Source organism: Camelus bactrianus, chromosome 4 (assembly GCF_048773025.1).
Source record: "Camelus bactrianus isolate YW-2024 breed Bactrian camel chromosome 4, ASM4877302v1, whole genome shotgun sequence".
NCBI classification, from domain to species: domain Eukaryota; kingdom Metazoa; phylum Chordata; class Mammalia; order Artiodactyla; family Camelidae; genus Camelus; species Camelus bactrianus.
In genome coordinates this window covers 6,979,230-6,992,129 of record NC_133542.1, presented here as the reverse complement: position 1 = coordinate 6,992,129, position 12,900 = coordinate 6,979,230, and the positions used below count along the sequence as shown (strand labels likewise).

The 12,900-nt window shown below is 52.2% G+C and overlaps 2 long non-coding RNA genes and 1 other non-coding gene across 5 annotated transcripts in view; 2 read left to right on the top strand and 1 right to left on the bottom strand.

The window, feature by feature from the left end:
• Window positions 1-793: 793 nt before the first annotated feature.
• Window positions 794-3,844, top strand: LOC141577429 (uncharacterized). 2 transcript variants are annotated; one of them, XR_012506298.1, is made up of 3 exons: window positions 794-2,336; window positions 3,325-3,482; window positions 3,637-3,844. It is a non-coding gene; the product is annotated as an uncharacterized LOC141577429 (long non-coding RNA). The 2 variants fall into 2 exon arrangements; XR_012506297.1 differs by lacking the exon at window positions 794-2,336 and having other exon boundaries at window positions 2,388-3,482.
• LOC141577596 (U6 spliceosomal RNA) lies at window positions 2,163-2,271 on the top strand. The gene has a single exon (XR_012506850.1). It is a non-coding gene; the product is annotated as a U6 spliceosomal RNA (small nuclear RNA).
• Window positions 3,845-6,221: 2,377 nt separating the features above from the next.
• Window positions 6,222-12,900, bottom strand: part of LOC141577428 (uncharacterized) — a 30,600-nt gene continuing 23,921 nt past the window's right edge. Inside the window, exons 4-5 of one of the 2 annotated variants that reach the window (XR_012506296.1) lie at window positions 8,323-9,437; window positions 6,222-8,032 (exon numbers count right to left, since the gene is read on the bottom strand). This is a non-coding gene — a long non-coding RNA (uncharacterized LOC141577428). The remainder of the gene's footprint in view (window positions 8,033-8,322; window positions 9,438-12,900) is intronic. The other variant, XR_012506295.1, reaches the window with a different exon arrangement.

Here is a 12,900-nt window from a genome sequence, read left to right as displayed (position 1 = left end):
GGGAGTCACGGGAGGATAAGCTCAGGAGAACGACCAGCCCCCTCCCACCCCCCAGCCCCCACCCCGAGTTCCTCCGTGGCGCTGGTGCCGCCGGGTGAGTCTGACCAGATAAAGAAGGTCACGGGCTGATGACCTACTAGACCACCAGGAGGTCCCATGTTATCAGACACTCATCCAGATTTAGGAGGAAGTTTCATCAGAGACCCTTGTTGATCATGAGCACCTTTTGTGCTCCCGCCTGTTGTGATTCCCTTTCATGCTCCAACCTGTTCGTCCACAGAAGCATGAAACCCCAACCCCAAGACGGGTTCACAGTTTGGAGGGCACTAGCCTGCTGTGAGTCCCCTTTGCCCAGCAAAGCAATCAAGCTGCCTCTTTTCTTCTAAACTCTAAGACCCTGTCTCTGGGTTATTTGGCTCGTCAGGGACGGGGTGGGGGAGGGCGATCTTTCGGCAACACCCGCAGAAGTTTCCCTGAGTGGCAGGAACCAGCGTGGCCCTCAGGCCTCAGCCCCGCAGGCAGGCAGGCAGGCAGGCAGGCAGGCAGGCAGAGTTGGAGCGACCGTTGGTCCCGCCCCCGCCCGCGCACCACCCCCCCCCCCGCCCCCGCCGCTGCTTCCGCCGCCGCCGCCGCCACCGCCGCCGCCGCCGCCTCCCAGGCCTTCTCCACCGATCGGTCCCAAATCGACTGACTGTCTCCTGGAAGCGGGGGCGGGGACGTCAGGAGGATCCATTCGGCAGGGCCTCGTTCAATCGCTTCATTCAAATGCAGAAAGCTCTGTGCTCAGGTCAGAGCCTTTGACTTGGCCTCCGGCTCCTCTCTGTTGAACGGCTTTTGTTCTTTGGTTTCAATTTCCCCACCCTTAGGCCACCCCGTCCCAACTGCACGGAGGGAGGCGGGAGGGAGGGGGAGAATCTCGCCTGGTCTCAGGCCAAAGGAGTCCCCTCCTTTTCCTAATCTGGGTAAACCCCACTACACCGTTTGAGAATCATGGAAGGGCATGGAAGCAGACCTCTGACTTGATAGATTCCTCTGGGATGGGAGACTTTAAAAAAACAAAATTCTTTTTCCCCTGCTTCCAGGGAGGCAGAAAGGAGGGCCAGAGTGTTCCTCTTGCCTCGGGCAGTTCTTTGTTTGTTTCTTTCTTTCTTTTGTTAAATCATTTTGTTTTCCTTTTTTTCTTCCAGTTTTATTGAGACAGAGTTGACATACAGCAGTGTATACTTTGGGGGGGGGGCGGGGAGAGGAATTCGATTTTATGTATTTATTTTTGACCGGAGGTACTGGGGATTAAACCCAGGACCTTGTGCTTGCTTGCTAAGCACACACTCTACCACTGACCTATACCCTCCCCCTTGGCCAGTTGTGAAGTCCCTTTCATTCAGCATAGTCCATCGGGCACATTTTGGGGCAGCCTACTCTGGACCCCAACATTTCCCTATTCTGTAACTTCCCTGGAAGTTTTACACATTAAAAGCTGGGCTGTTGACTGTGCATGTGCGTCCATGCGTGCGTGCGTGCGTGCGTGTGGTGTGGGGGCAGGAGGGAGGGAATAGTTTCCTAGAGGGCCTGCGTTTCATGGACCCAGTTTCTTAGTTCTGAGAACAGGTCTGTTCAAGGAAACAGTTGTAGTATCTCGTCTCAGGAGGCGGTGGTGTCGATGGGCTTCTGAAGCTAGGCCTAGGGAGCAAGCAGTCAGGTATCGCCTAAGAGGCACTTGTGTGGAAAACCAAAGTACAGCACAAAGGTTAATCATTGGAGCAGATGAGAAACCAGATTCAGGGCCGGGAGTAGGGGGTCAGTCTGGTAGGAGATTTCCACACATCGGGGTCATCGAAACGGCTCGAGCAGTTTGAAATGCCTCTGATGATGTCCTGGGGTGTTCGGCTCAACTCTCTGAGCGGCTCCTCCAAAAACAGGCCCTAGGATGGTTTCCACAGGAGCTGTTGTGGCCATTTCTCTGACGTTTACCTCCCGTTGTCCAGCTTCAGTCTGCAGGGCTTCAGGAGACGGAGCATTTTAGTACTCAATGATGCCAAGACAAAAGGGTGAGAGAAAATGGGAAACGTTCGTGGAGATGGTCCTAGGCAGATAGTGGAGGCAACTAGAAGACCTTCAGTCTCCGGGCCGGCTTTCAGGTTGAGACAAAAACCCTAAGGCAAGCGCTTGCTGCCACAGCACATTGACTAACACGGGAACCATCCAGAGAAGATCAGCACGGCCCCTGAACGTGGACGACACACGCACATACGTGAAGCGTTCCGTAGCTTTAGTGATGTCAGTCACCCAGAGGAAGACAGATATCCTATGCCATCACTTCTAGGTGGGATCTGAAAGTAAGTCAAGACACCCATCCATACATAAATAACTCCATTTTAAAAAGACTCCAAGGAACCTATTTACAAACCAGAAACAGACTGGACTCGCAGACATGGAAAAGAAACCGATGGTTAACACAGGGGACAGGGTAGGGTGGAGGAACGGGGGAGGGCAGAGGGATAAATCAGGAGTTTGGGATTAGCAGATATAAACCACCCTATACAAACTAGGTACACAAGTAGGTCCTACTGTCTAGCACAGGGAACTATGTTCAATAGCTTGTAATAACCTATCCTGAAAAAGTATACGTGTGTGTGTGTGTGTGTGTGTGTGTGTGTGTGTGTGTGTGTGTGTGTGTGTGAATAAGTGAATCACTATGCCGTACGTCATAAATGAACACAACATTGTAAGTCAACTATACTTCCATTGACAGAGAGTTCCTACAATAAACAGGCAGGCAGGCAGGCAGGCAGGCAGGCAGGCAGGCAGGCAGACAGACACAGACACAGACACAGACACACAGACACACAGACACACAGACACACAGACACACACACACACACACACACACACACACACACACACACACACCCCACAGACACAGGGGAACCCTAAGGAAAACGAGTAGCACTAGTATCTCTTATCCATGCATGTCTATCCCAGTTTAATGGAAACCTAAGTTTTTGCCTCCAAGTCAATGATGCTAATAACTCTGCTGCCAAGAATAGAAAAATCCTCACGGAGGATTTCTGAATCCCAGAAGGGTCAGGGAGGGAGAAAAAGAGAAAGGATTCCATTCTGCTGACAGAGGTATGATAGTTACCATGTGGGTGTCCGCCTCTAAAAGGGAAGGAAGGGGAAAAAACAAAAGTTTATTTTCCCTTGTATCTGAAAAGAAAAAAATTTAAAACTCAATCCTCTTGGAGACAAGAAGTCGTACACACCTCATGTCACTGATTCTCCTCCTCCACCTCCTCCTCCTCCTTCCTCTACTTCTTCTTCTAGTCTATATCTCCCATGGATTCTGACGACCTTGCCTGATGATGGCGGGTGATGGGGGCAGAGATCGATCCTTCTGAGAAGTAAGTTGGCAAGCGCTTTAGTGAAGCCTCGTAGGATTTACCCAGCGAAGCGAGTGCCTTCGTCCCTGGAGGCTGCGGAAAGTATGTCCCCAAGTCACATACGCATGTGTTTGTCTTTTGTTGTCGTTGTTGTTGTTGTTGGTGGTGGTGGTGGTGGTGGTGGTGGTGTGTGTGTGTTTGTTTGTTTGTTTATTTGTTTGTTTGTTTGTTTGTTTGTTTGTTTGTTTGTTTGTAGCAGTGTCCTGGCCATGCTGATGGCATCAGGCTTGCAGCGGGGGAAGGAAGGCTTCAACCCCTTTGGAAGTCATACCTACCATCCCAAGAACGTCTGGATGACCCCTACTATGTGGCAGTTGAATGGGGGCCAGTTACTGGGGTTCAGCGTGTCCAGAGAGAGGAGGTCTGAGGCCTCTGGGGACAAAAAGTTTGTACGTATGTATGTATGTATGTATGGCCAGTTGACTGTTTTTGCGGTCCTATAGGAATCTTCCTGCCCCTGTCTATTGAACAATGGGAGTCATCTTCCAAGTGCCCTGACACCAGACACCACGGTGGGTGAAGGAATGCGGGTGGGGTGGGGGTGGGTGGGGGAGGTCATCCAGGAAGCTGGGAGAAATCGAGCACGTCCGTGGGTCGGTGGGTCGGCCTGTCGGATGGTCGCCATGCTGGGTTTCCCCTAACCCAGGCCATTTGCCGAATGGACAGAACAGACTGGGGCCACGTGTGCCACCCACCCTCTTTCCGGAGGCTGTGGTCCACTGTGTTTGCATGAAAGTCAGTGAAGGAGGCATCTCCTCGGGACTCGGTTCCGTCCCTTTCACGAGAGCCTCCACTTTGGATGACAGCCAGCCAGCCAGCCAGCCCTCGATGCCAGGGCAGTAGACGACTGCCAGGAATATCCCATCCTTTCTGGAACCCTGAGTGTACCCACCTGTACAGACACAAGGCTGAAGAATACATGACGTTCCTTCCTAGTTGACAGCACTCCCCATGTCACTGAAACAGTGTCCAGTACGCTGACGTCATCTCCTCCCTCTCCCACACCCCCGCACGCGCACAAACACGCGCGCGCGCACGCGCACACACACACACACACACACACACACACTCTGTCTGTCTGTCTGTCTGTCTGTCTGTCTGTCTGTCTGTCTGTCTGTCTGTCTTCTAAGGATGGAGAAGAGTTTGCTGAGCTATTTCGGGTGCCCTCTCATCCTAGTTCCTATCTCCAAGTTGGTTCAAAGTCCAAAAGGCGGTCAAGCACTTAATCAGATAGGTCCCTCGTAAAGAATGCCTCCCACATCACGACGACAGGCTTCTTAGGCCAGCCGAGAAGCTCCTTCAGTTCTGCGCCCATCTTGGCTCTAAGTTGATATCAGTCTGTTATGGAAATGACAGGCCAGCCAAGAAACAAGCACCACTCGGAGGGTTGGAGTACTCAGATTTATTACGCCGGCGGGCTCAGAGGGGCTTCTGCTCCGAAGCTCTGAGCACCTCCAAGACGTGCACATGAGGTTTCATAGGGTTAATTACAAATATGGGTCTATTCGCCAATAAGGCTCAAACAACAAAAAGCAAAGGATCAGTACACTGGAGCTTATCAATTTGGAACAGATCACGTTACTGACACTTGTTGAGCTTGGATTTACGAGTTAGCTTGTTAGCCCAGTAAACTGACACTAAACTTCAGATTTACGAGTTAGCCCAGCAGAACTTAGATCAGTAAACGGACACTTATCACACTTAGATTTGTGACTTTAGCTTGTTAGCCCAGCTGGGCTTTTCCTTTACAAGTCCTCCAGGATCCAAGAAAGCCACGTTGGAAAACAAGTGGTGATTCTGATGGGACAGGAGATCAGTCATTTGGGGGCGAAGGGTGGGGTAGGGAGACATACCAGCCTGTCTGTCTGTTTTCACCCAGTGTGGGAGCCGTCCCAAAGAGATAACTCGAGAAGAGAGAAACAGGGAGTTGACAAAGAACACGTGCAGTGGCGTGCCCTCCCCCTCCCCACCCCAGGAGAAGGCCAAGCCAGAAGTCCCTCCGGAGGGCGGGCTCCGGACTCCAGCTTCCAGGGGAAGCGATGTTTTTTTCCTCCCCATTTCAGGCCCGGAAGAAGAGGGAGAGGCAGAGTGTCCTTCTCGGGCATCCGCTGTTTCTGAAGCACGCTTGTTGCCAAAAGATCGGCCCCCGTCCCCGACGAGCCCAAGAATCCAGAGACAAGGTCTTGGAGCTTAGAAGCAAAGAGGCCATTTTATTGCTCTGCCGGGCAAAGGGGATTCACAGCAGGCTAGCGTCTTCAAAACTGTGTACCCACCTTGGGGATGGAGTGGGTGGGGTGGTTCTAGAGCCATAGCTCAAACAATCGGGCATCGATCACCATCCACAGAATCGTTTTCTCATCAGAAGACTCAGAATGGTGTCACGATGCCTCCAGGTGACCCATTCTATAGAGGCTGGTGGTTAGATCTCGTTATCTCATAAGCACTCAAGGTGTGGCCTTCTTGGTCACTCAGGCTATTTTGTCAGGTCATTAGTCCCGTGACCGACCTTCTCCTCGGAGAAAGACTCAGAGACCCAGCATGATGATGACTTTCAATGAGTGAAATACAGTAGAAACAGTAAGATCGATAGCTTCCAGTTTCAACAACAGGCCTGGAACCGTGAGCAGCAACCAGTCAGTCAGGACAGTTGACCGTTTTCAGGGCGAGCATAAGAAACCGAATGACACCCCCCCCCAGCAAATGAATGAGTGAATGAATGAATGAATGAATGACCTAATGATCCTCCCCTCCCCCCCCCCCCGCCAAAAAAAGAAGCAATAATCCGTTAGCCTAATTCCGGCCATTTTATTCATCCTCCTTCACCCTGAAGCCCCAGTCACCCACGTGCCACAGTGGTCTGTTTTCTGGTTTCCTCCACCACCCCACCCCCCACCAACCACCACCCCGCCAACATCCCCCCATGCCCAACCACCGCCCCAAGTGTGGGACTGGACGGGGGTGCAGGGGGCTGAGGGGGCGGCAATGGCGGCTTGAGGTGAGGGTGGGGAGTGTTCCGCCCAGATCGTATAGGAAGCTCAAACACAGCTGCAGTACGAGACAAGATGGTAGATTTCTGTGAGTCCTCCCTCCTCTTAAAATCCGTCCTAAGGAGGAGACAGACAGAAAGAGAAACATCACCCTCACTCCCAACGCCTCCTGCGCCCTCGATGCGCCCCAAAACAACAACAAGAAAAACAAAAACAAACACGACCACAAATAAGTCGCTATCTCTGGGGAAGAAGGATTCGATGGCATGGGGATATCATTCTAAAATTCATTCCCTCTTCATCACATTTCATGGAAACCGATTGCAATCTATGAGGCCCTGTGAAGGTAGGGGTTGGGGGGTTAGGGAGGAGGGAGGGAAGTGAAGGGGGGGAGAGGGAGAGAGAGAGAGAGAGAGAAGAGAGAGAGAGAGAGAGAGAGAGAGAGAGAGAGAGAGAGAGAGAGAGAGAGAGAGAGAGAGAGAGAAAGAGCAGAGGAGAGGAGGGATAAAAGGGGAGAGGACAGGAAAGGAGAGGAGGGAAAAGAGGGGAGGGGAGGGGAAATGAGAAGAGGCGAGGGGAGAGGAGAAGAGGGAGAGGAGAGGAGTGGAGGGGAGAAGAGAGGAGTGGAGGGGTGAGGGGGAAGGGGGGAGAACAGGGAAGAGGAGAGGAGGGGAGAGGAGAGGAAAGAGAGACAAGGGAGACAGACAGACACGCATGCGCGCGCGTGCACACACACACACACAGAGAATAGCGAAATGGAGAGAGAGGCAGAGAGAGAGAGAGAGAGAGAGAGAGACAGACAGACAGACAGACAGACAGACAGACAGACACGGATCTAGGTCAGGGATACTACACATGGGTATTCTTCTGAGTGATTTTATGTGTTTTCTCAATCGCCACCTCTATGGAGATAAAAATCGCTCCCATAAGATGAAGGGAGTCCTTCTGCCACCGCCCACGGCCCCGACCACCAGCACCGCTTGTGTTTGTCAGGGATTCCAAGCCAAAGCACGTGGAGGAGCGGGAGAGCTTCCTGGCAGCCCAAGGAGGAGGAAAGTCCGGCAGCATGAGAGAGGTGGTTGGCACGGGGAAGCTGGAGGCCGGCTGATGAGAAGATGGGTGAGGGGGCAGGGAGGAGGGTTTCCCAAGTTGGAGAGCCAAGACGAGGGAGGGGAGCTGTCGGTGGCTGCGTTCTGACCCCGACCCCAACCCTGACTGGAGCGGATCCCTGAAAGGAGGCGGTTCGGGCTCTCTGGCCGAGAACGCCCCTCTCTTCCTCTTTGTGCAGAAACACCTTCCTCAGACCGAGAAAGTCCATCCCGAGACCCTCGTCGGAAGAGTCCTTTCCAGACCCATCACGATCCTCCTGGGCCAAGGGGTCCAGGGGATGGGGCGGGGCCTCCATTCGATCCGTCTTCCGTCCGTCCGTCCGTCCGTCCGTCCGTCCGTCCATCCACAAGATCTTGAACATCCATGTAGGATTCTGGATGGTAGCAGTTTTCCAGGATCCTCCAAATCCTTGTAAGTCCTCTCCTGGCAGATTCGACCCCTAGGTCGTACCGCGCAGCACAGGGCACTAGATTCAGTCCCTCGGGACGAGGGTTCCTGAAAAAGACCAGGAAAAAGAAGAACAGAATCACTATGGTGTGCACCAGCCAGAAACCAGCACCACCTTGTCACTCTAACAGACTTGCAAAAGGCGGGGTAGGGAGAGAAAGTCATAGGATGGCTACCATCCCTCCCACCCCCACCCCACACGCCAAGCCCCAGACCATCGTCATCCCTGCTCCCCCTCCCCTCCCCTTTCCTCTCCCTTCCCCCTCCCCCTCCCCCTCCCCTCCATCGACGCCCGATTCCCGCTTGTACCCCACTCCTCTGAACCCAGCACCACCCACCCCAGCCTGGACGGGCTCGGCTCAGATCGGCTCGGCTCGGCTCGGCTCGGCCCGGCCCGGCCCGGCCCGTCCGTCCGGTCGACTTCTTCGCAGGGTCTAAAATAGCGCCCGGCCGACAGGCAGGTGGCACATGGCACATGGCAGGGGAGCGAGCGGGACGGTTCGGGATCTCTGGGTGGCAGGGACACGCGGCCGGACAACCAGGAGCACGGACGGCCTGGCGTGCGTTTCTCCGCTCGGGGGGGCCTCGACCAGAGACCGTGGTACGGGGAACGGGGACACACACACACCACACACACACCACACACACACACCACACACACCACACAGACACAGACACACAGACACACAGACACACAGAGACACACACACACACACACACACACACAGACACACACACACACCCCTTCACCCCCACCCCCAAACCTCTGACAGCTTTCGTTTGTTTTCGGCCGACCGTCCCTCGATGAGGTACGAGTGCCTTGGCTGGGGCTGGGGGTGGGGGGGGTGGAGTTCCTCCCTCCACAACGACCCCACACGGGCTCTGTTCTGGTCACCCGAGTCCTCTTCCAAGTCAGACCACAGGCCTCCATCACCCGGCGCGAGCACTCGGGGAAACAGTCACCATCCTCATCGCTCCGCTCCACCTCTACACGTGAAGAACTGTTCCCAGCCCACGGCACTCCACCCCACCCCACGCCCCGATGCCACCCACCGCAGTGGAGAGAAACGAGACGAATCCACAGACGTGCATCAATCCGATGAAGAAAACGACGGCCCTATTCCAAGGAAGCATAGATATCTAGGTAGGAGATTCATCGAGTACTATGGAGGCGGTGGGAAAGGGGGGGGTTGCGGTGGGGAGGGTCTAGAGATCAGGCAGTACAGCCCATGCTTAGCATGCAAAAAATAAAGGTCCAGGGTTCAATCCCCAGCACCTACTCTTCAAAAATAACCCGAGAAGAAGCAAGACGGCGGAGTAGAAGGACGCTCGTAGCTCACCCTCTCCCACAAATACACCAAAACTCACATCGACGGACCCACTCGGCCAATCAGACCACCTGCGGAACTCCGACAGAACACCGCCCTCTTCGAAAGACAAAGATGCCCAAAATCTGGTAGGAGAAAAGGAGAAAAGAAAGAGTCAAAAGCAAAACAGTGCGGGAGGGACCGGCAGAGGAGGAATAGGGCTCGTTCGCCAGACCTCCCCGTCTCCAACGGAGAGGCCGACGGGACGGTGGGGGAGCCTCCGATTCTCAGATCTGCCCGGAGCGCCCCTTGACCGACCTATCCAAGTGAAACGGGCACAGAGGGTCCCCGCGACACCCAGCCCGAGTCGCAGGCCGGCAGCCGGGGGCCGGGACAGGCCGCACGAGCCGGGCAGAGGACCGTGGCGGCGGCACCACGCGCCGTGGCCGGGAGGGGATACAGAGCAGAACAACCCGCCCCCCCAACCCGTCCATTACGGGGAAAGAAAGGCAAAGCAACACGGCCGGTGTGCCCTGGGGAGAGGGGCGCCGTAGCCTCCGTCTCCTCAGACCCGCGGCGCCATCACCGGCCCTTCTCGCGAGAAGAGAGGCGGGGCGCAGCCACAGCCGCCATAGCCCCTGGCGCGCGGCGCGCAGCGCGCGGGCGGGGGCGGGAGCGGGGGCGGGGCCGAGACTCGAATCCGCACCCGGGGGCTCTGCAACCTCCTAGGCAGGACTGAGACTCGTTTTCAGCCTGAGGCAGATATTATATATCTGCCCCGGTACCTCAGAGAACTCGCGCCACCAAGACTAAGAAGGAGCCGAGTTTTGGAATGCAGCAGGGGCGGGGCGGTTCCACGGTCTTCCCCGAGCCCACCTACGGAGAGGAGCGCCGACCCGAGGCGGAGCACACAGCCGCACAGAGCAGCGGAGCGACCGGCGCCGGGAGAGGGCAGGCGGCCAGCCACCCTCCCTCCTTCCCGGCAGGAACGCAGCATCCGACCGCGGTGCCAGGAGGGGGCGCGATCTACTTGCCCACAGGCACCGAGGACTGCACAGACGAGGGCGCCGACGGAGGGCCCGCGGAAACAGCAAGCTGAGTTCACGAAACAGGGCGACGACAGAAAGACTTCTCGGTGAAACCGTTAAGAGCGCACCGTCTCCAGGAGAACACATCCTTTTTTTTTTTTTTTCCTCTTTTTTTTTTTCTTTTCCTTTTTCTTTTTTAATCTCTTTTATATCGGTTTTACCTTCTGTTACCTTTTTAACCTTTACTTTTGAACAGTCGTATACGTTTACGGTTTTAATCCCTTTTAAATGTTTCATTTCAAGTCTTTTCATTATTATTATTTTTAAACATCCACCCCCTTCCCTTTTTCATTCTCTTGGTTTTGATCTCCTGTTACTGGTTATTCACAGGTTTCAAATATTGTTTCTCGATTTTTTTTCCTCCTTTTTATTAAGGTTATTAAAAGACGTCTCAACTCGATCGCTATTCTGCTTCCACTTACTCTTCTATTCATGATTACACACTGTCTTCAAACCTTTTCTTTCTCCCGTCTTTTAAAATCCTCTGTTTTATCTTTTGTTAAAATCTGTTCTATTTCCGATTACCTTTTAAAAATTTACTTTTGAAACAATTGTATATTATTTTCTGATCTTTTCTATTTGTTTTTAAAGGCTTTTAGAAGACGTGTCAGCTCAATTGCTATTCTGCTTCAACTTGCTCTTCTATTATTGATCGTACACTGTTTTCAAACCTTTTTTTCTCCATTCTTTTAACATCCTGCCCCCACCCCCTCTCTCCCTCTCCCCCTCTGTCTCTGTCTCTGTCTCTCTCTCTCTCTCTCCCCCTATCCCCCTCTCTCTTTTAAAGTTTTATGCCTGCATAGGCTTTCGATAAATACATAAACTCCTTAAGGACCCCAATAGATAACTGATACTCCTTAAGCCACAGTGCCAGAGAGATAGGAGCATTATGAAGAAGCAGAGGAACCACTTCCAATTAAAAGAGCCAGAGAAATTCCCTGAAAGCACGATCCATGAAATAGACGTGGATGGCCTGCTCGATCAAGATTTCCAAAAAGGAGTGATCCAAGTCCTGAAGGAACTCCAAGAGATAGTGTTGAGAGATATACTATACGTCAAAAACGAAATCGAAGCTATAAAGAAGAGTCAAGGAGAACTGGTCAACTCATTGGCTGAAATGAGAACTGGTCTAAAGGCTGTCCAAAGCAGGCTAGATCACGCAGAGGAACGAATAAGTGGCCTAGAAGGCAGGACAACAGAAGGAACCCAATCAGAACAGCTGAGAGAAAAACCAATAAAGAACAAGGAAAACCATCTTAGGGACCTAAGGGACCCTCGAAAGCGTGCCCATCTACGCACAATAGGGGTTCCAGAAGGGGAAGAAAGAACCAAGGGGACCGAAAAGATATTCGAAGAAAGCATGACTGAAAATTTCCCAAATCTAAAGAAGGAATCAGATATCCAAGTCCAGGAGGCTCAGAGGGTACCCAACAGAAAGAACTCAAACAGGCCCACACCAAGACATAGGCTAATCAAGATGGCCAGAGTCAAGGATAAAGCAATGATCCTAAATGCCTTTAGGCAAGAGAAAAACAAAGAGTGAGTTCCAAGGGAACCCCCATAAGGCTCTCAGCGGATTTCTCTACACAAACACTACAGGCCAGAAGGGAGTGGCAAGATCTATTGAAATTCTTGAATGAAAAACAAAACAAAACAAAACAAAACAAAACAAAACAAAACAAAACAGACAAAAAGAAGCAGCCTAGGATACTCTATCCAGCAAAGCTATCCTTTAGAATAGAAGGGGAGGTAAAGAACTTCACAGACAAGCAAAAACGAAAAGAGTTTAGCAACACTGAACCCATGCTAAAAGAAACATCAACAGGTCTACTCTAAATAGAGAAGAAGGAGGATGGTACAAAAATGAGACCACTCATCACCGGAAAGGTGATCACTACCATTCATTCCAAACGGAATAAACACAAAATTGTAAAAAGAAGACATCTAAATCATTAAGAGTGGCAGAGGGAAGCAAGAAAATAATAGAGACCTTTTTTTCCCCCCCTTCTCCTTCCTTTCTTTCTCTTTTAGATGGGTTTGAGATTCTATTACTATCTGTTTCATACAAACAGTTATAGCCATAGGTGAATAGACTTCCAAACAGGGTCAACCGAACTCCAAAACGTACAAGTGAGTCACAGAAGCCAACTAAAGGCTAACTAAAGGCGGGGGGGGGGGGGGGGGGGGAAGCATGGAGATGAAACAACATGCTATCGAAAAACCAATGGGTGAATGATGAAATCAAAGTTGAAATAAACAAAAAACCCAGCAACAACAACAACAACAACAGCAAAGAGAACCTTGATACAAATGAAAATGAAAACCCAACCACCCAAAACTTATGGGACGCAGCCAAGGCTGCACTAAGGGGGAACTTTATAGCGATACAGGCCTTCCTCAAAAATGAAGAATGATCTCAAAGAAACAATCGAACCCACCAGCTGAAAGAACTAAAAAAAAGAAGAGCAGAAACACCCAAAAGTCAGCAGAAGGAAGGAAATCCTAAAGATCAGGAAATCAA